The sequence below is a fragment of the Scophthalmus maximus genome, chromosome 9 (assembly GCF_022379125.1).
Source record: "Scophthalmus maximus strain ysfricsl-2021 chromosome 9, ASM2237912v1, whole genome shotgun sequence".
Classification (NCBI taxonomy): domain Eukaryota; kingdom Metazoa; phylum Chordata; class Actinopteri; order Pleuronectiformes; family Scophthalmidae; genus Scophthalmus; species Scophthalmus maximus.
The window spans coordinates 3,797,914-3,825,038 of record NC_061523.1 but is presented as its reverse complement, the minus strand read 5'-3'; the positions used below and the strand labels follow the sequence as shown (position 1 = coordinate 3,825,038).

At 39.9% G+C, this 27,125-nt stretch overlaps 1 long non-coding RNA gene across 1 annotated transcript in view; it reads right to left on the bottom strand.

The window, feature by feature from the left end:
* The window catches only part of LOC124850551, a 48,940-nt gene extending 45,293 nt beyond the window's left edge, over window positions 1–3,647 (bottom strand). The window contains exon 1 of the long non-coding RNA XR_007031502.1: window positions 3,430–3,647. This is a non-coding gene — a long non-coding RNA (uncharacterized LOC124850551). The remainder of the gene's footprint in view (window positions 1–3,429) is intronic.
* Window positions 3,648–27,125: the final 23,478 nt, after the last annotated feature.

Sequence of the window (27,125 nt, the reverse complement as noted above, 5' to 3'; positions counted from 1 at the left end):
TTCATAGGTCAAAATTCAAATTGATCTTTTTACGGATCTCAAACCTTTAAATAAGTATAAAATATGGCAACATAAATAGATAAAAGAACAGTGGCAAAAAATATGAAACATGTATTTTGCCTGTGTAAGTGAGATCCCAACAGGTCCTCCAACTCATACGACAAACTATGTTGCATGTGGTAAAAACAACCAAATGGACAGTTTCCTAAAATAGCTCCTCTACCAGTGACAGGAGGTACGCCACAAATACCTTCTTCGCATCTTGTTATTTGCCTTACCAACTTATGGTTAATGAGCTTGTCAAGGTTAAGATGACAAGCTCATGATTATGACCACATCGTGATATGTCGTAAAACACTGCATGCTTAAAAAATCTGGTAATATTTGGGGGGAGGACAGTCTCGACAGTGACATGTTGTGCAGCTAAGTCACTCTCCTAACAGAATATGTTGCTTTCCATTGCCATACAGCTCTATAGTTTGGAATTAACAAATAATTTATTTAATATAACTCTCACATTTTAAATGCGTCGCTATCTATGTTACCTGTTGTGCACTGACCACGGACTTTCTTCTTTTGTGAACTTTGTGTGTCCTTTCTCTGTACTCAGTCTGTGATCACTGAGTCTGGATCTGGTGAGGATCAGTCTCTGCTTTGAATTTATGTCAGTTAAGAGATAGTCTGCCAATGCTATTAATGGTTTAGGGCCAGAGAGCATTTGAGTTTATTTAAGTTTTGGTTTGATTCGACCATGGTTTCAGATAGGCATCTTTGATTAATTTCATTACGTGGTTTACTCTGATTAGCGTTTGGAGAGCTGCGCTGGTCTGAGGTTGAACAGTGCTGGGAGTTATTTGATTAGCGAGTGAAAGGACCATAACAGAAATCAGCTCTCTCTCTTTCTCCCGCTGTCGCCCCCTCTCTCTCTAGCCCCTTTTAAACCATGATCCCGCTGTGTTACTATTGAGATGGTCCTCCATTATGCTGGCTTTGCCTGCCTATCGCTGCCCCGGTATTGTATGATTTTATGTTAGGATGCTGACATTTTGGAGTCTGAGGTGTGACTAGTAACACAACGGCGTCTGTGTCTTTCAAGCCTTACTGGCTCTCCTCTTTTCCAAGGACGTTGATTCGCCTCCACATTCCGTTTTCATACCTTAGATAGAGTCATCAACTAACAGAACCGCCATAGAGTGTCAAGGCGGAAGAAAGAAATAAATTCCCATCATGAACAGGTGAGTGAAAGGGGCTTGTCATGCTCTCTCAGAGCCGCCCACCCAGAAATGGATTCTGCTCAGCGTTTCTTCACAACCCCATTTACCTTCCCACTGTCGTCAAGTGCTTGGGGAATGTTGGGTCTCTATAAATCAAACTGTGTAGTAAAGGTTGCTGTCTTGGTCTGCTCTATATGAAAAGTCCACAGAGATTACTTCTAATATGATTTGGTGCTTATTTTCAATGTCTTAGAAATGAAATTGGTAAAGGTTGCATTTTGCATCTTCAGGATGCCTATTGTGTCTCCAGCTCAAACTGACGGTGGTTGTTGACAATTCTAAAGAAGGGAGGGGTATTCTAGGAAGGCGCTTACCTTGTAACCTGTTATTCTAAAAAAAAAAAAATCAGTATTGGACCTATACAGCATAAACAAAACAATATTAGCAATTGTATGTCTATTAGTGACAACGGAACAAAAAAGGGGAAAAAAACATCAAGAACAGTATATTGGATTTTTTGTGTGTTTATTTTTGGCTTTTTCTAAGGGCTATGTACCTTTCCTTATTCAGTAGGGCGTATACATCAGCCCTTCTTTTTGAAGTTCAAAAAACCTGAGAAAATAAAAAACAAAATAATTTTACACATTTTTTGCATATGTAAGCCATGAACAGCATGTTCTCAAACAACATTATACATAATGTATAGTAGTACAGTATATACAGAGAGTTTAGAGCTGCAAAACCTACAGTGCAGAATTTCAGCGTAAATATTCATTTTGCTCTATTAGTTCTGCTTACTCATACACATATGTACCAGGTCTAAAACAAATTATTAATATCATTGTTAATTTATCTGACGACTATTATTTTTTTTATAATATTTTGTTTTTTAAGAGTGAAAATTGCAGATTTGTCTTCCTCAAAACCCAGGATGATGTCCTCATGTGTTTGTTTTGTCAACAAGCCTTAAAGGGGCAAAGAAAGCAGATTAAGTCACATTAGAGAAACAGATTTCAGAGAATTTTGACTTTTTTCCCCTAAAAATAAATTTGTCAGAACGATCAAATGAGCGGCCCAAAAAATTATTTAAAAAAAACATATATTTCAATCATTAATTTTGCTCATTTCATGATGGTTTTTGGAAAATATATAGCAAAGCAACACCAAGCAACTACTAAGCAGCAGCAGTAGGGCTGAACGATCAATTGTTTCAAATCGAAATCGCGATTTGAAACAGTACGATTTGCAAACCACAAAAGGCTGCGATGCGCATCTGACCCAGGGTTAATACTGACAGTGTGACAGTCATGCCCACCAATCAGAAATGCCGTGCTGCACACTTACTAGTCATTCTCAACAATCAGAAGTTGCCCAGGGCGACTCTGTATCTGCCCACCAACAACACACAGGTGAAACCAAAGAAAAACAATGCATTAGCGGAGCGGCCTCTGCGAAACCAGGAGCAACGTTTGACAATTTAGTCAGAAGAAAAGCTGCAATCCAGGGATACGGGAGTGTTTCGGGTTTGAGCTGACAGATGTGCAACAAAAGAGGTATTGTGCAAAGCATTCAGTTGCTACATCCCCAGGCAACACCACCAACCTGTATCAGTGCTTGACACAGCACCACAGGCAGCTACACCATGACCATTCCCTCATTAAAGAAACATGTCAGACATAAAACTTGGACTGAGCAAGAACTTTAATGAAAGTAACCAATAAAATAGTCCAACAAAATGTATGTCAATTGGCGCAAGCTACAAGCATCTACTGTCAGATCACCATTACTTTCAAGCCCAAAGTCACAAAATTACCTATAGGTTGATCCTGACGTAACTTAAGTTAATTCTGCTCACTAAAAAATGCGGTATGAATGCAGCATCTTGCCATCTGGTCCTACAGGAGCAGAAAAAAGTGATTGGTGACAGCACTCTGTCTCTCTTCATACCAATCTGTGTAGCTACAACACATCAGAAAAAAATGTATGTTTGTATACAGCCAAAACTATTGTTATAAAGAATAAAAAAATAAACTATTTAATAAACAAAAGTATTTGACGCCTGAATCATTCAGCGACAGCTCTGGCAGATGTGAGAGTGCACCATCCAGCAAAACCCCCTCCATTTGGGAATTTCACTGTCAAGTAATATATGTGAAGTACTATATTATATTTTTAGCTGCCATCAAAATCTTGCTGTGCCTAAATGTTTTCTGACCTGGTGAAGAGGTGTTGATGCCTGGTCTTAACCTTGTCTGGCCTCAGTCGTTTCAGATGTAGTGTTGAAAAGCGAGAAAATGAAAAATGCCAGCCGTGCCTCTTTCATCCTTTTATCAAATAATAATAATAATAAATTTCATTTATAAAGCACTTTTCATTGCTAAAAGCAATCTCAAAGTGCTAAGATCAAAGGCACCTGGGAGGTTGTGCCACTGTTGGGCTTGCTATCACTAAGCAACCAAAACTATTCATTTAGGTAGTAGTTAGTCTCACTGACAACACTAAATTAATAAATTAATGAAGAAAAAAGTCAAATCTAAAAAAATCTAAACAAAACCTTGCTGTGTTTAACTTTAATAAAAATGGAGAATTCCACAAACTGATCCAGGAGATTAATCTGGACGATGGATGGTTTAAAGCTTATTTCAGGGTGCATAAAGACCAGTTTGACCTCAGTCTGAGAACCATTGACCCAAGTATTAAAAAAATGAAATGCTGTCTCATTTCTCTGTATTAATCAGCTGCCACATTTTCTGTGGTGCACTTTCTGCAATTGAATAAGCTGAGATTCTTTGCGCTTGAACGAACGGGCATCACAACAAATGCTTGCAACATCGACTTCGCTTTCGATTGTGAGCGTGCTTGAGGCAACGTCTCTGTTGAAAACAAATGGTTTTGTGCGAACAAAAAAGCGACATCTGAACCTGATACTCTCCGATCTCACACACTGCTGTGAGTAATTGTCACTGGCTGGCAGGCTGGACTTATTTTTGGCCAAAAAGCCGCTGAATTTCAGCTGATTCCTTTCTTTTCATGCTGACAACTGTGGCATGACCGAAACATTATTTCACAAATAAGTAATGTAATTCTGACAGTAAGCTTGTGGTTTAAGTTAAATGTGATTGATTATGCTCATATTCAGAATTTACTGAATTTGGGTTAACACTTGTAAAGGTTTACATGGTCTAATGTTCAGAAAAGGCATCAGTGTTCTCATACTGCCCATTCCACTCGCTCCTCTTTTCACCCTCTGTCTTAAAGAGTTTATTTTAGCTCTGCCTCCTAATAAACCCCAGTCTGCTCTGATTGGCTAACTGGCCCACTCTGTTGTGATTGGTCAACCAATTTCAAAATGTGTAGGAAATGTCACATCCTTTGACCAGAGGAGTGGAGATTCTCAGATTGCAGGCGGGGTTACCCCAAAAGAGTCCAACTGTGACATCAGAGTGGGAGAGAAATCTGAACCAGTTGTTCAGAGCCAGGCTGTAGGGTTCCTCAGATACACATATGTATGTGCACAAACACTGAAAATTGGATTTTTGTATAAAATGTCACCTTTAAACAAAAAATCCATGTGGTGATTTGCTTTTGTTAAGTGCAGCGCAGTGTAATTTTTTTATTTGTAAGTGCCCCACTTACAAATACTATCTCCATCAATTGAAAAACTGCATCCAAGTTGTAAACATGGGAATATTTCCCATTACTACCTTCCCTCCAACATGACGTATGTGCAGGAGTTTGAATTGTTGTTTGAAATGCCATTGTTCACATATTTTCATTGAGTCCTGTAACTGCCAGTGCTGATGTTGTTGCTTCAATGTTAATGTTCTTTTATAAAATATCGGTAGACAAACTTGTAGATACACTGAGCATCTGCACTGGAGCTGTAAGCTGATCCTGCAAGAAGTCACTGACTGGGGTCATTCAGGGAAGAGTGAGTGCTTTTTTTCCCCCCACCAAGATTTTGCCCAGCAGTCTGAGAATGTAAATCAGAGTCGCTTAATGAGGCAGGTTTTAGATGACTGCTACTTTCATATGCTGTTTGCCACAAAATGTACTTACAGTGGGGTCCAAAAGTGTAAAACTACTTCCCCACAGTGTCAGACTTTTGGAGTTCTGTGGGCACAGCAGTCTTGGAACTATAGCTCATATCCAGGTCCAGCACAACCAAAAACATAATGTAATGTTGTCCTTAGGCCTGTTCTGAAGCCAGGGGGGTGAGAAGTTCTGTAACTTAAGACTATCAACAGAACAAGAACAGCCACTTCACACCTTAACTGTCTGGGTGAATTAAAGTAAGGACGGATCTTGAAAACAACTCTTTATTCTTTACATCCATGTGCATCACTTGCATTTAGAACCATGTGCAACACCACGAATGCCTTCAAGGGGAAAAACAAGTAGGTATTTGAGTTGCACATTTATACTGTACATAAAGGCAATTCAAAGCACTTTACGCTGTGCATTAATTATGTATAAAAAACATCATCATATAAATAGTGTAATCTCTTTTAAAGTGAAGGGCAGATGAATAAATACAGGGATGCAAGGTGGTTCATGGTGTGTGTTTTACATTGAGTCCAAGGCAGTGCTGAACATAAAGTGTTTTAACATGGTTTTTAATGACACCCCCTGTGAATGAGATTGTTTCCTGCATGCTAAACATGTCTATGTACAATGGGTCATATGAAGGTGAAATAAGAAGAAACACAGCCCCCCCAAAATGTTGACTGTAACACAACACCATCTGGCAATGCACTTGCAGTGTCTAAACAAATGCATGCAATGGAACGCTACGTAATATTTCTGTTGTGTCACCATAGTATTTCTACAAATTTATGTCCGAATGTTGAAATGAAAGATAACATAGAGCTATATATATATAAATAATATCACACACGGCAGTGCTGTGTTTTAACCAAGCAAGACCAGATGTAAATTAAGTGTGTATGTACCTTTAAGACCTAGTGTTATTTCTGCATGATCCTCCCTTTCCAGAACCAGATCAACACACTCCTGTATTTGCAACAAGTCCTCCAATTCATACGAAGGAAATTCACTTAAATACACATATTTGACATCAAATACTACAGGTCAGCGGTCCACCGCTGACCTGTAGTGCCCGTGTACGACCACATAAGTCGCAATACGTTGCTTCAACGTATTGAAGGTGGAGCACAGTCTCCTATTTGCATTCACGGCATTTAACGTGCTGGTGCCTGTGCTGCCGCTTAAAATTTGAGCTCTTCTCAATTTCTACCTTCTATGTTGTGCAACAAAAGGAACCAACAGAACCACAATGCATGACATCACCCCATTCAAAGTGAATGAGCTGCGTTTCTGTTGAAGCATCCAATGCATATGTGCAAGCGCTGTGTAAGGTTGAGAGACATTTGATGAGGAGCAGGATACAATGAGTATGTATATCCCTGCATGCCAGAGTAAAACCTTTATTTTTTTTTTTACCTCTAAAGTAAAAAAACAAAGGTTTTTTTTTAAATTGCATGTATCTGCTTCAAAGGCAGAGAAATAAAAAAAAAAATTCTCAAGAAAACCCTCAGGTTTCAGGAGCATCTGAGAAATATGTGTTTCGTCCGTAAGCCCTGAGATCAACTACCCGTCTGTCCGAGGTGCATCTATCAACCGACGTTAGCTGGAACACTATCCAACCCGCTGCAGTCTTTAACAGGATATGTGGCTGTAGAAAGTGAATGGATGGACCACGTATCACATAAAGTCCATTGTTTCCTTTTACAAAAAAGATCCTTCTTGATGTCCTCCCTGCCTTTCCCTGGCAGCATACCAAAGAGCTAATAAAATAAGTAAACCGCCAACACGCATTCAGATCGGTTAACTTGAAAAACTGCAGTGGGGTAAAGTTACTGTATGTCCTGAGAAGGAATCCTTCTGATTTGTGCTATGAAACAATCTGTTTTTGGTTCATAAAGAGAGAATTGCTGCCAAACTCGACTTGCTGGCAGGCATTTATTCAGTGTAAATACATTTCACTGCTAAAAATGGTTGTGATTAATTGGTTTTGAAATGCTAAAAGAGGCAATTTCAGGAAATATTAGTCTGTACCCAAAGACTTTTACTATCTCGCATTCTGCATCTCCTTCCATTATATTCCGATGTACAACTCTTTCTGTATTTTCTCTCAGCACAAAAATGTCATTACTGTTTTTATTTTATTTCTTACGCCTGTCATTCAGTGCATTTTATTTTCTATTTGATATTTATTTACAGTCACATTTCTCCTCTCTCTGTTTTTCTCTCTGCAGTATGAATTTATTCCGGGGACAACTAAAGAGCCTGGGAGTCGGAAATCTATTACTCTCTCAGGCAGAGAGTATGGACTCTGCTGATTTCACCCTCCTCCATTACCGACAATCCTCACTCTTCTTTTCCTGTCTCTAAACCTGTTAATCCATCCACATCTCTGGTTCTGTGTGTTTTAGATTTTTCACTCTCCTCATAATGTCACCTCTACAACCACTTTTTTTTTACACTATGTTTAAATGGCACACTAAAATTGTGGAACATTTCTTAACTTCACGCCCTATCAAGATTTAGAGAAAATCAATACTCATTCCATGTCTGTACCTTCAGTCAAGCACCTTCATGACACCTTTAGCTCAGCGCTAAAAGACAGACAGAGCTGATGAGGAAGCTCACTGCTTGAATGAGCAGCATCTTGCACCTTTAAGAGAGGTTGTAACATAATCATTCTCAATCAAACAAAGGTATCACAGGGTGGCTTTCGAAAGCCCAACCAAACAAAGGTATCACAGGGTGGCTTTTGAAAGCCCAACCACCGATATGGGATGCGACCAAGGGAGCTAAAACTTGTGACTGCGAGCATAAGTCGCTAACACGTCTCTTAACGTGCCCTTAACAGGCAAGATTTAAAACCCATTTCCAAATATTTGTGTTTGGTGACATTTTAAAAGGCCGTGCAGTGATCAAATGTAACGGAACCAGGCTCATTAGGTGAATTAGCCGCACTGTCATCTATTGTCTAACGAACGCGAGCGCTGACAGTGGGTGGTCCATTTCAGATTTTATCATTCTATAGCACTATAGACTGTTCACATTACGGCGATTTACTTAGTTTTAAAAAAAAAATTATTTTATATGGTCTATTGGTGAAGTGGCAATGATCTCTTTGTGGCTGAACTCCACAAGAATACATTTAAAATGTTTAATGCAAAAGTTGCCACTAAAAGACAACAGTTTCAGGTGGACAGGCAGATAACAGATTTTCCAAAAAGTAAAATAGAGGTTGGCTGAAGTGCTTTTACCACAAAGGTGAACAATAATCTAGTAGAGATACACTGCAGCGTCTTTGTGGGAGATCCAGCTCTGGTGTGTGGGAGAATTGGCGGTAGATTATTGAATTTGCCCATCCAGCCATCAGGAGCAGACTACAAATGGGGACAAAAAAAAACAACTGGGAATCCAAGAAGTAAAACTAAAATAATAAAGAGTACAGATTCTGAAAAGCATGATGAGATGAAAAAAAAAATGACTTTGCTCACAGGCAAACCCTTAGTGGTCTTTAATCCGTAATTTTATAGTATAAGGAAAGAAGTCTGGGACAGGGGGAGAAAATGAAAAAAAAAGAGAAAGAATGTTGATACAGTGAGGGTAAATACAAAATATGATAAATTACACAACCACAAAGGACCAATGGCCAACCACAGCTATTAACAAATATTTCCTCTTCAAAATAAATGGAAGGAGACATAATTGGTTGCTAACAATTGTCTGAGGAACCTGGTTGTCTAATCTGTCCCAGTCACTTTCCTGCTCCACAGTTCATTAACTGTAATGATTTCCCACAGCTAGCCGAGGGGCTGCAGTCTAGAATGGACCCGGGATCTAATCTGCTTCGAGTCACTGTCACGCTTCTCAAAGACTTTTAATTCTGTCAAATCTCTGTGGTCACAGGGACACAAAGCTGAGCTTCTAAAGGTCTTGAGCCATTCACTCCACGCTATGTCAGCTATATTGCCAGGCATTTTGACAACAATTTGCTGTCTGGCTTGAAATGAAAAAGAAATTCTCAAATTACCATGTTTAGACATACTTTACATATTGAACTAAGGAACTCAGAGTTCTGAGGTTAACAACAAGGTTTTTACTTCAAGGATTAACGCATGCGGGCCCTGAATATAATTGTTTTATTGCATCTAAATCACTCAGAGATATGGGAACTTAAAGTCAGGTTGCTAAAATAAACCAGTACATTTCAATGTATTTTATTTTTTTTTGAGCCCCAGACCTGTTTTGTTTTTAGATGGAGCATATTGCAATCTCTACAAATCAATTCAGCCAAATGCTTTTTTATATTTTACTTAAAGGGATTCTGGATTACTTTTGTAGAAAGAAACAACACAGTCTGGTGCCCACAAATGAAAAATTGCAATCATAAAAAAAAATGTATGTACTTGCTCAATTCAGTACACCATGCTGCATTCCGGATTCCATGTTGCAGCTTAACTTTCTACCTTGTGGTGTCCAAATATTAGCTAATTTAAAGATGATGCATTCCTTTTACATTATGCATACATTATGCAATTCTTTTGGATGTACACTGACTTGGAATAGGGAGTATGGCGTTGCTTTCACTGTGTGCATTTATACCACAAGCGTACTGTAAGAGCATACTGTCTTTACTTGTTCTACTCTTCCAATACACTTCAGTATGCACAGCTGAACATGTCAATGGTTTCATTTAGAAACCAAAACAAGAAATGAATCAGCAGGTGTAACATTTGTTCAGGCGTGTGATTTTATTAAACAGGCTGTCTATATTGTGACAGTGTTGTAAGAACAATCACCTCAAAAGCATTGTAGGGTATGGAGGGAAATACTTGACAATGTGCCTGTGTCATTTCCTGTAAGTCACAATGTCTGTCCATTCCAATGTGTGTCGAATCACATGATTAGTGTCTGGTAAATTGTAGTGCTGTGTTGTACACTGATCAGCCTCAACATTAAACAACTTCCAGGTTTTAAATGAATACGGAAGTGCAATGAAGCAAGTGGTGACTTGAATCAGACGTGTGTTAATTTCATGTTTTGGTAATACAATATAACAAACATTTAAATCCATTGGCCCCAGCCCTGGTGCTTTTATGCTCCACAAGGTTCCTCAATTTTCTTAAAAATGTTTGGTGGACATGTTGTACTTGTTTGTTTATATTATAAACTTTATTCAGAAATGGTTCTCCCACCCGCCAGTGTCATGGCACAGTGTCATTTCATACCTCATTCCATTTGCTTTTTTGTAGATACGGGTCACAGCAGCAGTCACACCGACTGAGTAGGAATGCAGTCTTACATTTCTGACACAGTCAGACTTTCGTTGCAGCCTGAATTTCTTCCCCCAAAGCTCAAAATCACACCTTAAATCCTCATTCCTGCCAGTACAACCATTCTTCCATATGAGGCAGAGTTAACATGTGTAGTGTCTTTTTGTCCATATATGGAATAAGAGGGGAATATGGGCTTACTTCTCTTCCTTTGGAATGTTATGCAAGGGGTCTTTCAAGGACCCTTACCACTCCTTTTCTTGGCCTTGAAAGTTACACGTCTCACAAAGCATAACTTGATTCGAACCAGGTGTTCCTTATCAAGCCAACTATAAATGTAACCCCCAAGAAGAGTTGGGAGGGTTGTCCTTTTGGCCGGACACTCTCCAAGCTCTGCAGGGCTTGAATCGATACTGGTCTTTTTGTAATAAACCTTAATATACAATCAAGACGGTGTCGGCGGAATTCTCTTCAATACATCTTCACATCATCGCTACTTAGTATACAACACATGGTAATGAGAAAATAGCTGAATCTACTTTCATCAAAAGCCATTTATTTTGTGCAATTGATAGTAATGCTCAGAATCAATACTGGGACCCCTCAGTTGCTGATGTTAATTACTTTATTTTGTAATTTGTCCTGTATTTTCTGTATTTTGTTGAATTCTACACGTACACACACAGTAGCAATGCATCAGAGCTGGGGATAAGTTCACCTGAAGTCCCATATCGCCTGTGCCTGCTGTGCCTTTTCTACCCCTTTATGTTGTTACTTTTTGTATCAGTTTGAAAAGCGAACAACGCCGCATTTAGTAGACACAAACAATAATTTATTTCCATTTAGCATAATACTTACCTCATACAAGGCAGTTGTAGCAGTTGAAGCAAACCATTAGCTTCCTGGGGAGTGACAGACAATTTGACAGAAATTTGATTTGGAATGGAACATCCTCCTCTGTGACTCATGATGTTGCAGGATAGTTACAGTAAATAAGGATGTGCACAGATTTCGGCGACTCAGATGACTCAGCTAATATCAGGCTGTGAGTAAATATAAGCTATAGAGAAGTGAGAAACCAATGAGATAAACAAAAGGAAAGCAGCAGCTGAGGGAGTTACTAGTTGTACTTTTTTCAGTACCATTTGCCTGCTGTATACAAGAATTTACTACTTGAGAGTCAGGGTAGGTTAAATAACAACAACAAAAAAACAAGTAAGTAAATGTATTTTGTTCTTGAACATTTGTCTTTGTAAAAAAAAATGTTGAATTGTATATTGAATGTATCTATACAAAAAACCTGAGCAAGATGTCCTGGTAGACATGTTATGCCTCGAGCACACTACACGAAGTCTTCAGATCTCTGTACCGTTCATTCTACACGACTTGCGGTCTTGTCGCAGAACTTCAGTCATTGTGCTGTTCACACTACGTGACTCATCTTCAATTGCGGTTCACACACTTCACGATCCCTCACCAGGAGAAATGTCTCCAAAGCAAGCTTTTTTTTCACGAAAACACGCGAGAAATGACACAGGAAAATATGCGATTCACGCGCGAAACAGGACTTGTTTGTCACCTTCACCATGGACGTCGAAAAGAAGCCCCGCATTTTTTAATTTTTTTTTTAGAAAAATGGAAGTGTTGTTGCGCTACAATTCTTCCCCCGGGTTTCCAGGTTGACACTGCCTGTCACATTAAAGCTCACACTGCAGGAGATGGGTTCCGCGCTACATCCCCGACTTGTCCAGATATTTAGCCTGCTCTATTTTACAGAGCCTGGGCAACGCCGAAAACCCAGATTTTTACAAAACGTGTATTGCTTTACAATCGTTTACTGCCCCTTTAAGTAAATATTGGAACATCTATCTTTTTAAGAAACCCAGGCAGTGGGGAGTTGAGATTTCCTGGATTAGCTCGTGTACATGAATTGTAATTGGAAAAACTTCCACAGGACAGGAATATTTATTCCACAGTTTGTTACAAATTGAGTTTTTACAGGAGTCTTCCTCTTCAGAAAAGTGTACTAAGGTAAGAAAACCCTGTGGCTCGTTCGCTGCATGAGCCTCACCGACTTATTAACTTACAAGCCAATGCAGAGAGCTATTTCTCTTTAAGCGACAGCAACATACTTACACACACTTAGATATTCCTGCATTTAACAAATATTGTTCTTAAACCAATATAAATTGAAATTAATTATTAATAGAACATCCTCTAGTGTGACTACTTGTCAGTTTACCTGTTTATGAGTCCTATTTTCTGTCTCTTCCATTACTGTATTTCCTAACATCTCTTTCTCCCTTTTCCCCTCCCGTCTCTTTGTTTACAGCATAATCATTGTCTTATCACGGCTGTGATCTAAATCCATTATACAGACTCATTGCCCTTTTTTGTGAAATCTTGATAAGTGTCGGACTGTAGTGTGAAAAGCAATATAAAGTGTAAATTAACATGAATCTCTCTGATCATCTCTCATCTCCATAAAAAACACTTTATTGATGTCAAGCTCAACTCTGTGAGAATCTCACCTCTATCAGAAAAAAGCAATTTCATGGTGAGATAAAACAAGGTTAAAGTCATTCTATCATTTGCGTGGAATTGCTGCAAACCAAATAAACAGTAAAGTAATTACAGTGGCAAATAAATTATTCCATGAAAGCCTTTTGTTCCCTTGTTAGATCAGTGTGCAGGCCGATCTCAAAGCAAACCTGCCTCTGCATTTGCTATTGCTACACTACTATACTGTATATTTGCTCATATTTGTAAGGGCACAGTTCAAACAAATGAAATGATCCAGAGCTTATTTTCTACTTATTTATTTATTTATTGCTTTGCGTGTAAAAACAGTGCCACTGAATCACTCGTGATTTTTTTCATTTCCATGTATATGCATGTTATGATCTAGCTCAAGGTTACTTTGACTTGTAATGCTTTGTCAGCACGTCCATGAATGAAATATAAAAGCTGCAATGCTTTACTTTTTATGCTGAGTGTGAAAAAAGACAACCCAAAAACTGCAGAAATAGATATGGGGGTATTTCAGGCCAGTCCATGGATATTTATTCAAATGTGAAAGGAACCAGAGGGTTTACATAAAAGGTTATTACAGAAGCTTCACAGCTCAACAGGACAGAGGGTAAAATATCAGCAACCCTGTTCAAGCGGGGTTTTCTTATTCTTTTCATCCTGTATGTGTTTGTTTTTTTCACAAGAGGGAATGTAAAAGTGAATACATCTGAAGAATACAGAGAAGAGAAAAAGGGATTTCTGAGCACAACATCAATGCACTGATTAATGTCTAATACCTTAAAACTTGTAATATTTATTAAACTTCAATCAAAATCAAAACGTCTTATGTCTGAATGAGTCAATCTTAAATATATACTAGTGAAGTGAGTGAAGTTGAATGACATGATAATTGGTTGTGTTTCTTTTATCACCCCTCAATCCTAGACTTGTTTTAAATGCAGATAAGAGTGTGTGGTATATTCTTTGTCTATTCTTGTCTCTGACTATCCCCATTAAAGACACTGACAATTTATGGGGTTCCATCCACCTGGTTTGTGTTCAATTTGCACAGAAAATCTTCAATTTGCACTGAAAAGTATTCCTCCCAGTGGGAAACTGGAGGAACAGAGGTGTATGTAGAGAGAGAGAGACTGGCTGTTTTCTTTGGGTTGATAGACTTAAGAGCTCTGGTAGTTGACGTCACGCAATCCCAGCATTCAACAGGAGAAATCAAAACACCTTATGTGTAGGAACCGACTACGAGTCTCTTAGCCAGCGGTATTTATAGAGAGGGAACATGGACCGCCGGGATGCCAGAACAATCGGACAATAAAAGGAGAATTTTATCGGATTCCTAAAGATCCTGAAAGATGCCATGAATGGATCACTACCATAAAACGTGATAGAAGCAAACTATCTCATCCTCATCCATGGTTATGCTGCCACACCCTGAACAACACAGCTGAAAAATGGGAGCAGCTCTCACCAAGTACAGCTGTGCAATTGCAGTGGTCTCCTAACACAACCCTATCATTTCTGACCAACACCCATGGATTCAACTGAGGGTCATTCAGGCTTTGGGAATGATTCACCTGTAATAAAAAAAATCATGGCACTGTTTATCATAAAGGTAGAATTTCATGTATGATGTGGTGCTTTTAAAAATGAATTCACGCCATGACAATGTAGTTTACTCTTGTTAAACTGACTAGCGCTATCTAACGCTACATGAAGCATAACACAAGCACCCGTTGCTTATGCTAACGTTAAGTGACACTAACCCTTCCAGTCAACACAGAATACACACAATTCTTAGCCGGTAGCCTCCAGAGCTGAATATTCATCACAAATCCAGATTTCGTCCATTTGTACCCCTCTCAGCTTTTGTATGCCTTCAAAGACTCCCCGGAATAGTACAAAGGAAAGTTGATCAGGTAATTGTAGATGTCTCGATACTGCAGGTCAGGAACGTTGTCTGTTCTGGTGACTGTTTCAATAGACCTGAAAAGCACCCCAATAAGGGCCAGTAATCTACCAAGTTTTGCCATATTGAAGTTGACGCTGGCCCCATTAATTTTCTCTCACACCTGCAAACATGGAGGTGTAAACAAAACGAGTGACTTGACGCCTGGAACTCTACATAGCTATATACCAATGCATACATAGAGTTTAGAATTTAGAATGTTGACTGGAACTGTCTTTGAAGAAGTGTTGTAAGCAGAAGACCAGGTCATTTAAGTACACTGAGCCCTGGGGATTGTACACGCAGAGACTTTGAGGAGCTAAATATCTACTGGACTTGTGATTAGTACTTGGAACCTTCACTGATGGAACATTAACAGATGCCCCCTTGACTTGTGATTAGTACTCTGAACGTTAACCGATGGAACATTAACAGATGCCACCTTGGCTTGTGGTAAGTATCATATTGGCCAAAATGTGAAAAAAAAATGAGTACAGTTTGAACTGCATTTGATGTGAAGAAAAAAGGTTAGTGAAAAGAGCCAGGAGGGTTAAAGTTAGTTGGTTAGTTGGATCCTCACTGAGATGGTAAAATTAAGTTAAGATACTGCAGTGCACAGACTCTAGCTTCTGTTTCTTACCTACAAACAAGTGATCATATACATTCAACTCACTTTGGCTCAGGAGGTACAGTCAGTTGTCCAATAATCTGAAGATTGGCAGTTCGATCCCACCTTCCCCTAGTCCACATGCCTTTTTGTGCTCAGGCAAGACACCAAATCCTAAATTGCCTGACAGCTCTTCCGACAGTGTATGAATGAAAAAGTGTGGTCAATAGCAGCACTGTTTTAATGTGTGTTAATGTGACATGTCCTGTGTAGTGCTTCACAAAATGGAGGACCTGATCATTTGGTCCTTTGTTCCAAAGACAAAAGAACAGACTGGAAAACTCTGATGCCCAGAATGCTTCACTTATCAAACCTTGGTGTGAACTCTCCTCCAAGCTCCAGCTGCCATTGGTCACTGTGTGCCCCAGAGCCCAGGGGGTCATCAGGCCCATAAAACCCCAGCACACCCATCTTTTCACTCTCTTACTGCCTCTAACTTCAAGGAGACAACACTCTTTCTCCAACCTCTCAACGAGGAGCAAAAACCTGTCTTTCTCCTCTGGGAGAAACCACTGCTCTTGGACCCTGACCTCCATGCAGGCCTGCAGAAGCAGACTGCTGCAACTTCCACAGGCAGTGACGCGAGAGCCTGCCAAAGGACCAACCAAGGCTGGAAAGTCTGGTTTTACATGGCAGACACACAAAGTCTGGTCAACTGATCAAGCTCAGGAACCACCAAGCAGAGTTAGTGTTGAGCATGTAACTCTGTGGAGGACACAAAAAGTACACAGCACGACTGCTGCATCTTTCTGGACAAACAAACAGCATCCCAAAAGGACTATTCTTCTTCTTTTCCATTGACTTGGTAACGTCACTTGGGCATACAGCGTAGCATAACGCAACATGGCTTAGCATAGGAATGTTTAACCTTGAAAGTGTACTGTATTGATTTGAGTCAATGTGTTCACTTAATGTTGTTATACCTATCAATAGTTTATTTTGGTGTTAGGACCCTGTGACTAACTCTCTCTTAACCTGAAACTTAGACCGTTGAGCTTTACGGCCACCTAGTCTGTGTACTCACACAGACACACACACACACAAACACAAACTCAGACTTATATATATTTCGTTTGTTAGATTAGATATTGTTGTTTCAACTTGTCTTTTGAATAAATGTTATTAAATATGCAGTCTGGTCTATTTAATGTTGCATAAGTGTGAGTATTTGGCAACCTCTGACCGGTGGAACTCCAAATCCTTCAACCTCTGCTAACCACCAAGGTGGTGATTCTGGTGGTAATTATTAATTTAGTTATCAATCAGAATTCCAAATTGATAGTAAGGATATTGTAAATGAGACTGAATCAATTGATTGGCTATCATTCCCCTTCCTTTGAAGGGTGGTGCCCCGAGGAACTTTGATATTAATTAAAGTTATTATTTAATATTTTAACATTTTTAATATTCATAGTTTATTATTTTGATAGCCATAACTGATCAATTATATTGCTAAGACAAATGGTACTTTCACCAATGTCCAGGCACAACACCTGTAAAGCACTTGGAGTGGTGAATAAGACTAGAAGGGTTAGGGTTAGTTTTATATAAATATAGTCCATATAGTCCATTTCCAGCACCGTCATGTTCACAGCTGTAGATGGGTTCAGTTTGTCATGACCATGGTTTCAGGTTTGGTCAGGCTTGTGTTCTCATTGACTTATTAAACCTGAAGCCATGTGGACTGACAGGTGAGTCAGTGATTGGTCAGTTTTAGTTGCTGTCGCCCTGCATCATCCCCACTGTGCTTCATAGTTTGTTTGAAGGAAATGGAACAAGTCAGGTTAATGAGATGTGTTCATCGCTACTGTAGTTTTCATTCTAACACTATATTTTTGTGATTCCAGATAACTTTTTAAAGCGCCTTTTAAAGGTCTTTGCTGCTGAAAATCAGCCAATGGGTGATGACAGGAAGTGTTTTGAGATAGATAAGGAAGACATGGCAATGATGAGGAAGGCCTAAATGCGCGAGAAGGCAAACATCAAGAGGATGAGAGATGCTTTCAAGCTGGAGGAGGAAAACATAACAAGAAAGAAAAGCCTTCAGTGAAGTTGTGTACATTTAACGATGTGAGCGATGCCATATGTGAGGAGAGGAAGGTATTGGAGAAGGAGGAGATTTTCATTCATTATAGTCTAACAAAATATTTTGAAATCCTAAATAAATGTCTTTTTTGTACGTTGTGTCACAACTTGTCCTCCAAGGGTCACCTACTTGTCGGTCAGCATGGTAATGCTGCCATGTTTACATATAGAAAAACTTCAAAAGATGAAAAAGTGGCGTGGGAATACAACGTTAACCAACTGAGCTGACCAAATATTTGGTGGTCAAATTAGAGCTAAAAACCTGTTTTTTGTATTAATGTTGGTTTTACAGGTGAATTAATACTTTCCATGTGCATTGTTGTCTTCATAATGTTAAATACCAGCAGGATGCTAACTTTCTTTAGCTTCAATGTAAAACCAAAGGCTTGCACAGAATATGAAGTACACTTCGACTAGCATTTTTAAAAATGGCATGACGATGAATGAAAGTGTTGTGGATTACCTCTGTGCTTCGGAGGAACACTGCCCCTAAAGGTTGACAGACTAACTGCATGTTGCATAACTCTCCTGATTGGACTAAGTGACTCCAGGTGTGCTGGGGTCTACTCCGGTGCAGACTGATTAGTTTAGCTCAGCTCCAGCCAGTTCAGAGCAGACAGACCTGGCCCTCCATTAACTCCAGTCCTTCTTCCCTCATCTTTGTGTGCAATGTGAGTTTACGCTGGTAAATATATGGTTGAATTATGTTGTGGTTAAATTAGCTTTCTGCTCAAAGGGGCACTAAGCGATTTTGGAGAAAGCTTGTTTCTCTCTTTGCTGTTGTTGTTGTGAAATCCGCAACTTTGGGTATGGGAGACTGATGCGCTAACATCTAGGCTAAAACCCTGGCATTGCAGCGCCACCCGCTACCACCTTAACCATTTTTTTGTTTTTCGATTTACAGAGCCTGGGCTCAGCCAAAAGCCCCACTTTTTTTTGCGCGCACACAGAACCGACAGCTAGCGGACCGTGAGGAAATATTTGCAGATTTTTACAAAAGGTGAATTGCTTTAGAAGCGCTTACTGCGCCATTAACTATGAACAGTTTACTTTACTGTATTGATTATGAATGTAAACATTTGTTGCTTTGATCATACTGCAGAAGACCGTGAGTTAACTGGAGGCAATAAATTGACAACTACATTGGATTTCCTGGCAAGAACTGTTTGACGACCTTAAACAGCCAACTGATTGCTCCTACACCAACATGTACACAGTATACGTCTGAAATAAAAGTGTCCGAACAAGTTATTTGAGCTTTGGGGGACGGCAAACATTTCACTAGTTGAAGTTTCAACATTACAGTTGATTTGTGGGATGTCAGACCAGCACTACTGCTGAAGATCAAGCACCTTTAGTTGGAAAATACATACTTACATACATTTAGATTAGTGCCTCGGGAGAACTTGAAGGCGACACTGCTTTTTTAGGTTTTCCCTTTCCTCTAGTGTGTCATAAATGTTGTTTGTGTATGTAAACAGTCTAAACAGGTAAAGGGAGCTCCTCTCCCCATCAGTAAACGCTGAAGGTCATTAAAGGCCTCGTCAGCTGTCCAGCTGATGCTTCCGTGCATAAGGCACGCCTAGCAGCTACTCTGACTCACCCCCAAACATTCGGATTGTCCTTCCTATCGTCTTTTCCTATCTACTATTCCTTGACCTCAATGGAAAACGTCCTGAGATCAAGGAAAGGTGTAAAGGAGAACTCATAGGAATTAGGAAAAACTGACAGCAGTGCTCAAAGAAATCCGACTCGACTTTCACTATACTACGTCATTATGGCGGATGTTACTGACATGCGTCTGCCGTGGTGAAACTACAAATTTCCGAAGATGGACTACAAAAAGCACAGCATTTTTCCGTGTGTATTACCACCGTGTGACATTAGATGTAAATGCTTCATATGTAACTTACATGATGACCTGCGTCTCTTCTGGGTCATATTCATACTATTGTACTTGTTCTACTTCTACTTCAGATATATTCTTTTACGTCCTTGCATGGCGTGTCACGTTAAATATTGCTGCCACAATGAATAGTGGGGCGTCTATTCATCCTTTCCTTTCACATAGAAAGGTCCAGTGTACCCTATGCTAAAGAAGATAGGAAAAGAAGCATTGAAGCCCCTTTCTTTTGCATTTAGAGAATCCGAACAGCTCTTATCATGGCTGCCCATGAAATACTTGACTTCAAGATTTAGGTAACTTCCTAAGCAGTTTTACATTTCAACCGCACCCAGACACTTCCTATATGTGCTGGAGGTGCTTGACCAATCACAACAAAGTGGGCCAGGGGGCCAATCAGAGCAGACTGGGCTTCATTAGGAGGGGTGCCTTAACGAGACAGGAGCTAAAACCAAGTGTTTCAGAATGACGCTGGAAAGAGGAGCTGCAGGGATGGACAGTCTGAGGAAACTGAAACAGTCTGAGGAAACTGAATGTAAAACTATGAACCTGAACATGAGCATAATGTCTCCTTTAATGTGTCATGCAAAGTCTTCAAACACACAGCGTGCCGTGTATTTCACAATAAACAAGGAGCAACTTATACAGTCTAAAGCACAGAGAGGAAACTAAGTTTGACTCAGCTCCACTCCTGCCTTTTGCCCTGTAAGTTATAGCACCCTGGTATGCTGGGAAATAGGATGTTTGAAAAACCTATCAGCATTTACAGGGTAGCTAATGGAGTGAAACACCTGTCGGGTCAAGATGTAAAACAGGTTCTTAATATTTTGACATCTTTTTATTTTATGTTTTTTACAAGTAATGTATGCTTCAGCTTACTTTTTACTGTATTCCAAAAGTATGCTGAGTCAGTTTTTGCTTTTAAAAATCCATTTCGGTATGATGAAATAAAGAAGCCTTTGACAGAGGGCAGTGATAATGTGTCATGTGTTCAGCAGAGAGAACAAGAGGAGGAAGACATAGGGATACAAAGGAAGAGGGATCCTATCTGCAAAGTAAGAGACAAAAAAAACAAAACAATTAAGGAACAAAAAGTGTGAGGAAGCACCCCAGCATCAACACAACTGCAAACAACAAAAAACAAAAACCAGAGTCATCATCCAAACTAATCTCACTTTTGGGGCTGTAGGGATGAAAATGGCTACTGAGGGTTACATAGCTAAAAGTGTACTACTCTTCACTTACACTTTTATTAATGTAAGGTAAACTGTACACTTCCAACGAAATCCCTCCAAAATGGTCCGGCAGCCAATAGCAAACTTCATAATTTCTCACTAAATAGTTCACATCAGATGTGAGTGAAATGCCAGTAAGCACACAGGCTCAATTTATTAGCTACTGACAAGCTTATTAGGCGCTGCAGGTGGGTCCCAGAGGATTGCAGCGCAGTATGTACAGTGCACATAAAGGTCATCTACAAACCTCTCACACAAACACCTTGAGGAGACAAAAGTATTTTGGCATATTCAGGCACTATCTATTTTTTCTTTCTTTCAGGAGTAACACCGATCCTAACTATAAGCACTTGCTAACTTCATCAAAGCCGTATTAATTGATTTTTTTGCCACCTGGGGGATAGCTGAAGAAGCCAGAAACACACTGGTATCGCCAGATAATGAGGAGAACATATTAGCAGACAATTGCATATTTGCATCACATCCAGCTGACACGGAGCAACATTAACATTCACTGGGAGCAGTGTTTCTGTCATCCCGACACGTATAGCTCTGATATGAGAGCAGGTGAGGGTGAACCAGAACAGAAATGTGCCGGCATGTTGGACTTGGCAACCATCTGGACTCTTTACTCATCTCTACTCTACACTATTCTTTTTTTCAATTTCATGTTTTCCCTTGAATGATGTAAAAAAATTAACAAAATAGAGAATTTCTTTGATATATACTGTAGAACTTCTACCGCTAGAGCTTAATACCGTTAGCTAGCTGGATTCACGTACCTTCTTCTGCAAGACATTAACCTTTCCATTGATGTCCAGATCTGTTAGTGTGCTCTATCTATCAGCAATGTCCTGCAGCTGCTTGGCCTTCTTGGCCATGAGCTGCTCTTTCCCCCTGCAGAGCCGTCCACAGAGCACATACCGAGACCCAATGAATAAGTTAAGTGCAGATAATATATCAATATGGGGAGTAAGGCCAACTTATATTCGGACAGAGACCGGAATGGGGCTGCTGCACAACACAAACGCTTTCTACACTTACTAATAGATGGTGGTAATATATCGTTATATTCATACAGTTTATCCAGACAGGCAGATGGTCAGGCGAGCATGAAGGCTAAAAGGAATATGTAATATCAGCAGACTTTTAAAAGGTGGCAAAACAGTTGACTGACAGGCAGAGAGACAAAAACAGAAACACACCAACAAAAAAAATAAAGCTTGCACCAAATTATTTTCAGGTGGCCCACATGTTGTTATTCAGTCCTAGAAAATGACTCATCTTAACACTTTAACTTGTTGACATTGAGTAGTAAAAGTCCTAATGTCCGCACTATGAACCCCCATGGAGTGATGGTGTAAAAATGTGTGTGTGTGTGACAGGAAAAAGAGTCTGGAGCACATCACATCATTTGGTGGCGAGTGAGTGTTGTGTGATTGAGCAAGCACTGCCGTAGATCAGTTTGCCCACACACTTGCACATGAATGTCCGTATCTGTCTGTGGGAAATGAGATGAGTGATAGCTCACTAAGCTCACCCTGGAAACTTCTTACACCAGTGAAACTTCTTTTATATCATTGTTCTGCTGATATACAGTGACAAACACACATGCACACAGCACATACACATCAGTAAGGGAGGGCTTGTTAATAGATGTGTTACTGAGAACAGTTCAAGCACAGGCTCTGTTGTGTTCATCTCTCAACTATTACACAGGACTTAATACAGGGAGGAAATTATTCAATAAGTACTGTACCTACATAACCAGCACATTTACTCAATCACTGTATCCTACAGTAAGTACAATTCTGAAGTACTTGTACAATGGGTATTAAACTTAAGGTAAACTATCGGACTACAATAGTGTACGTTTTACTCTAGCACAGCTCATTCATTTGATAACTATAAGTACTTTATATCGTGGAAGTTAAAAAAAAAACAATTGTGAACATAGAAAGTTAAATGTGATGCACTGTTATACCATAACAAACAGTGTGCTAAAACAAACATTTAAGGCAGCACGACATTGACTGGGAGCAGTGTATAGTGTTGATGTCTGTGTGTGAGAGAGAGAACGTCAGCCTGCAGATCTTTCCCCACTGCTGAAAAGATCCTAGATGAAACACTATAGTAAGTCATCTGTTATTTAAGTTTTGAAAGCATTTGCATTTTATTTTCATAAACAGTGTTTACATTTTGACTTAAGGTCTGTTTAGATTGCTGCTGTTTGTTTGTTTGTTTTGTTTATCTGTTTCTTAAAATTTGAGGTGAATTTCATGAGATGATAATATTGTACAGTAGCTAGCTAGTTGGAAAAGAAGGATGAAATAATGCAATTAATTTTGTTTGCACTGTCAAATGCTGCTGCCTGCAATCACCAATATAATGCTCAGAATTTTTTTCTATATCGTCATTAATATCGTTATGGCAAATTTCCTTGAAATATTGTGATATCATTTTGAGGCTATATCACGCACCCCTAATATACAAGGTTTAATGGATGTTATGGAATAGCAATTTCATTTTGATAAAATAGCTTGCAGTCACATCGTGGCTCCTTTATAGTACCCACAGCCCCAGACGAAGATGTTGACCCCCACACACTATGGCAAATGGACTGTATTTGTGTAGCACTTTTCCAGTCGTATCCACTACCCAAATCGCTTTACAGCACAAGACACATTCCCCCTTTCAGACACACATTCATACAGCGCCGCTTGACGGCGCTTTTTCTACCATACATCCGCATGTGGACTAGAGGAAGCGGGGATCAAACCATCAACCATCTGGTAAGTGGATGACCTTCTCTACTTCCTGAGCCACAGCTGCCTGATTATTGTGTGCCGATGCCTATGTGTTGCTAAAGAACTGTGCACTTCACATGTGATGTTTGTCCCTGTGTATATGAGGGGAAGAAAGAGAGATCCCCTACCCTTTAAACCCCACCTGGCATGGAGCAATTTTGAAAGATCATAGCAGAGAGAGAAACAGCAAATCCCTGCTGTCACACCTGCGCCGGCCCACTAAGCTGTGATTCCACTGTACAGATGCCTTGCTAATACCCTTTTAAAGAACTCACCACTGCTGTACACAGAGAGGAGGGTGGAGAAATGAGGGGGTATGAATGAACGATTGAAAGATGGTGGATGGAGAAGATGGAAATTCTTAACACATCATTTGGCTAAGGCATTTCCATGCCACTGACATGTTGTTCATCAACTGACAAAAGCCACCTCTCCACCAGCAGGTCTGTTACAAAAGATACTGCATGGCTTTATCAGCTGGCACGGGTGCTGACATGATAGACAACTAACAATCTTCCTTTCCACCCTCTTATCCTTCTTCCCAATGTCACTTCCAACAATGCCCCTTTGTCACTCTCCAGCCTCGCTCCAAACACTCGAGGAGTTTTCCTTTTGCAGTTTAAAGGTTTGGGTCCTGTGGCGAGACCATAAAGTGATGAGTTCACCGGTGAAGTCCCTCAGGTCCTCGGTTTGCGCATTTCTGTGGGGATTTGTGTTTCAATATGCGAGAGATAACATGCAAAGCAGAACTCCTGCGGTCTCCAGGACAAACAGAGTACTTCATTCTACCCCCCCAATTAGACTGCATACAGGAATGGGGAAGGAGAAGAGTAGAGAGGCGCATTCCTGTCCTGTTTGGCCACGTTAAAGTCCAACATGGCTTTGGGGACGGAATTGTGGCATACGTCTGACTTGATGAATCACCTCGACTTCCCCCATAACCCCACTTAACCTTGCCTGCCCCTCACTCAGCACCATATCATTTAAAAAAGTGAACTTCATATGTTTAACTTTAACTTAACTCCTGCTGACGCTGCCAGAATATATGCTTTCATATTTTGATCTCTGAAAGCAGGACTTCAATCTCCGATCTTTTAAAGTTCTTCTTTTTACTCTTTACGTTACTTCCTTTCATTTACCCCTAGACCAGGGGTATTCAATCAAAATTCAAGGAGGTCCAGTTGGAGAAATTTTCCTCAAGCAAAGGTCCGGAACCATAATGTCATAATGTCTAACTTGATGATTTTGATTTAGTGCCATATTGAAGTATGCACCCGTGCCTAATTATCAACAACTGACTCCAATCAAATAAAGAAAAAAACTATGTTAATTTTCAGTTTTCATATTGCTTAAAGTAAAATAAAAACAAAACATACAGCTTTGAAAATGTGGATCTTAACAGTCTCAGAACACAAAACATGGGTGGAGAAAACAGAGCACTGAAATAACACTATTCTCTCACACTCATGCAATCATCTGTGTGTGTGTGTGTGTGTGCAGGGTGCGATTTGTCAAAATGGCGGGGAAGGAGGATCAGTCAATCATGTGTCACGGGGTGGCTTTGAACCCCCCGGCCACCGGCATTGGAGACGGGCGCACTACCGAGGGAGCTATAAAACTTGGGAAGGTTAGCATTAGCCGCTAGCAAGGCTGTCAATGTGTCCGCGAGGAGGTCTACCCACTGTATGGCACAGCACTCAACTGGCTGGACCACCAATATTCCAGTCGAATCTTCATATCTACTTGACTTTAAAGAATTTTGCAGTTTGTTTCAGCTCATCGTTTCGCTGTCAAACCCACAACTTTACAATGACATTAACACATGACTGATATTTCAAATTGCTGTAATTGATTCACCGCCTTTAAGACTACATTCTTGTATCATTTCGTTCTAGTATCTATTTTATTCTTTATTTTACCCTGTCCCCCACTCTTCTTAGGGGATTGTGTTCCCTCTGCTCCTCTTCATGGCCTGTTTCATTGCAGAGCCTGAGATAGAGACAGAGAGACTAAAGGAGAGTTGATCCATCATTCTATCAAACTCACCTAAATAGCCAAGAGAATAGAGCCTTAAAGGGGCAGTAAGTGATTTTGACTAATACACTTTTGTAAAATCAGCCAATATTTCCTCACGGTCCCCTAGCTGTCGGTTCTGTGCTTGCGTTGAAATAAAATCTTGTTTTTCCGGTGCAACCCTGGCTTTTTAAATTGAAAACAAATATAATGGTGTGGACCACACCACACAACATTGTGTGTGCAGTTTGTAATAGGGTTGTAACCAGAATCGATGCTACGGTACCAAGTTGGTCCAAACATTCTGAAAACATGACGGCACTTGTTTTTCTGCAGTAGCGTAGGCACAGTAGGAACCGACACAATTCTTCTGGAACTGATGGGGGCGGCATATACTCCTACAAGTGTTGTTGTCTGTCGTCAAATGGTAAAGAAGAAGAACTCCCTCCAGCGCACGGGAAAAATACGAGTGGAAGATATCAACAAGTTCTGCTCCGTCCTGACAAGCGTCGGATGCGTTCGAGCAGATGAATACAACGTTACAATTAATGCGCTAAAGCCAATATGCAAGCGATGCCATTGTGCATTTCAAACCACGGGAATTAACAGCTGACAGACAGGCAAAAAGATCAGTTCATTATGCAAGGTGAATGAGTTTCAATTCATATTAACATACAAACTGTTAAACTTGTAATCCGTCTCCTGAAATCGGCGCTACATGTTAACATGTTGGTTGAGGCAGAAACCTCCTCACGTTCTGCTCCATTCAATGTTAGCAATAGCCATTTGCTAACAACGCTATCGCTAACTCGTAGTGAGCTAAAAGCTGTTCAGTCTGTCCCGTCAACACGTGGCTGATGTTCAGAGTATATAAGGTGTGCGTCCGTGCCTGTGTGCGTCTGTGCCTGTGTTTGTGTGTGCGTCTGTGCGTGTGTGCGTGCTCGCGTGCCTTACTACTGTACCTGTAGCCTCTACTGTTTTCTCAGTCATTGTCAGACATTATGTTTGATAACTTAAATCTCTCTTTTTTTCCCCAGTATAACCCAGAGGAGGATGCACCAGTAGCAAAGTCAGCAAACTATATCAAAAGCTCTTCAGAGGCACAGACAATATGATTTCTAAATCTTAGCTCAGTATTGTTTTAAATACTTAGAAGGTTATATGCCACTCTTCTTCTTTTTTGCCATATTAAGAGTTGCTTAATTTTATTTTTTATATTTAGAAGCCATGACTTCCAATGGCCAGGTTTAAAAATAGTAAAGCTGTGCCATAATAAAGTTTATTGCAAATTATTGCACATATTTTTTTGTAATGTTAAACTGTTTCTTTTAATTTATTATTTGAAGGTTACATGCCACTATTGTTGTTGTTTTTTTGTAATGCTCAAATATTCTTTTAATAAATAAGTTATTG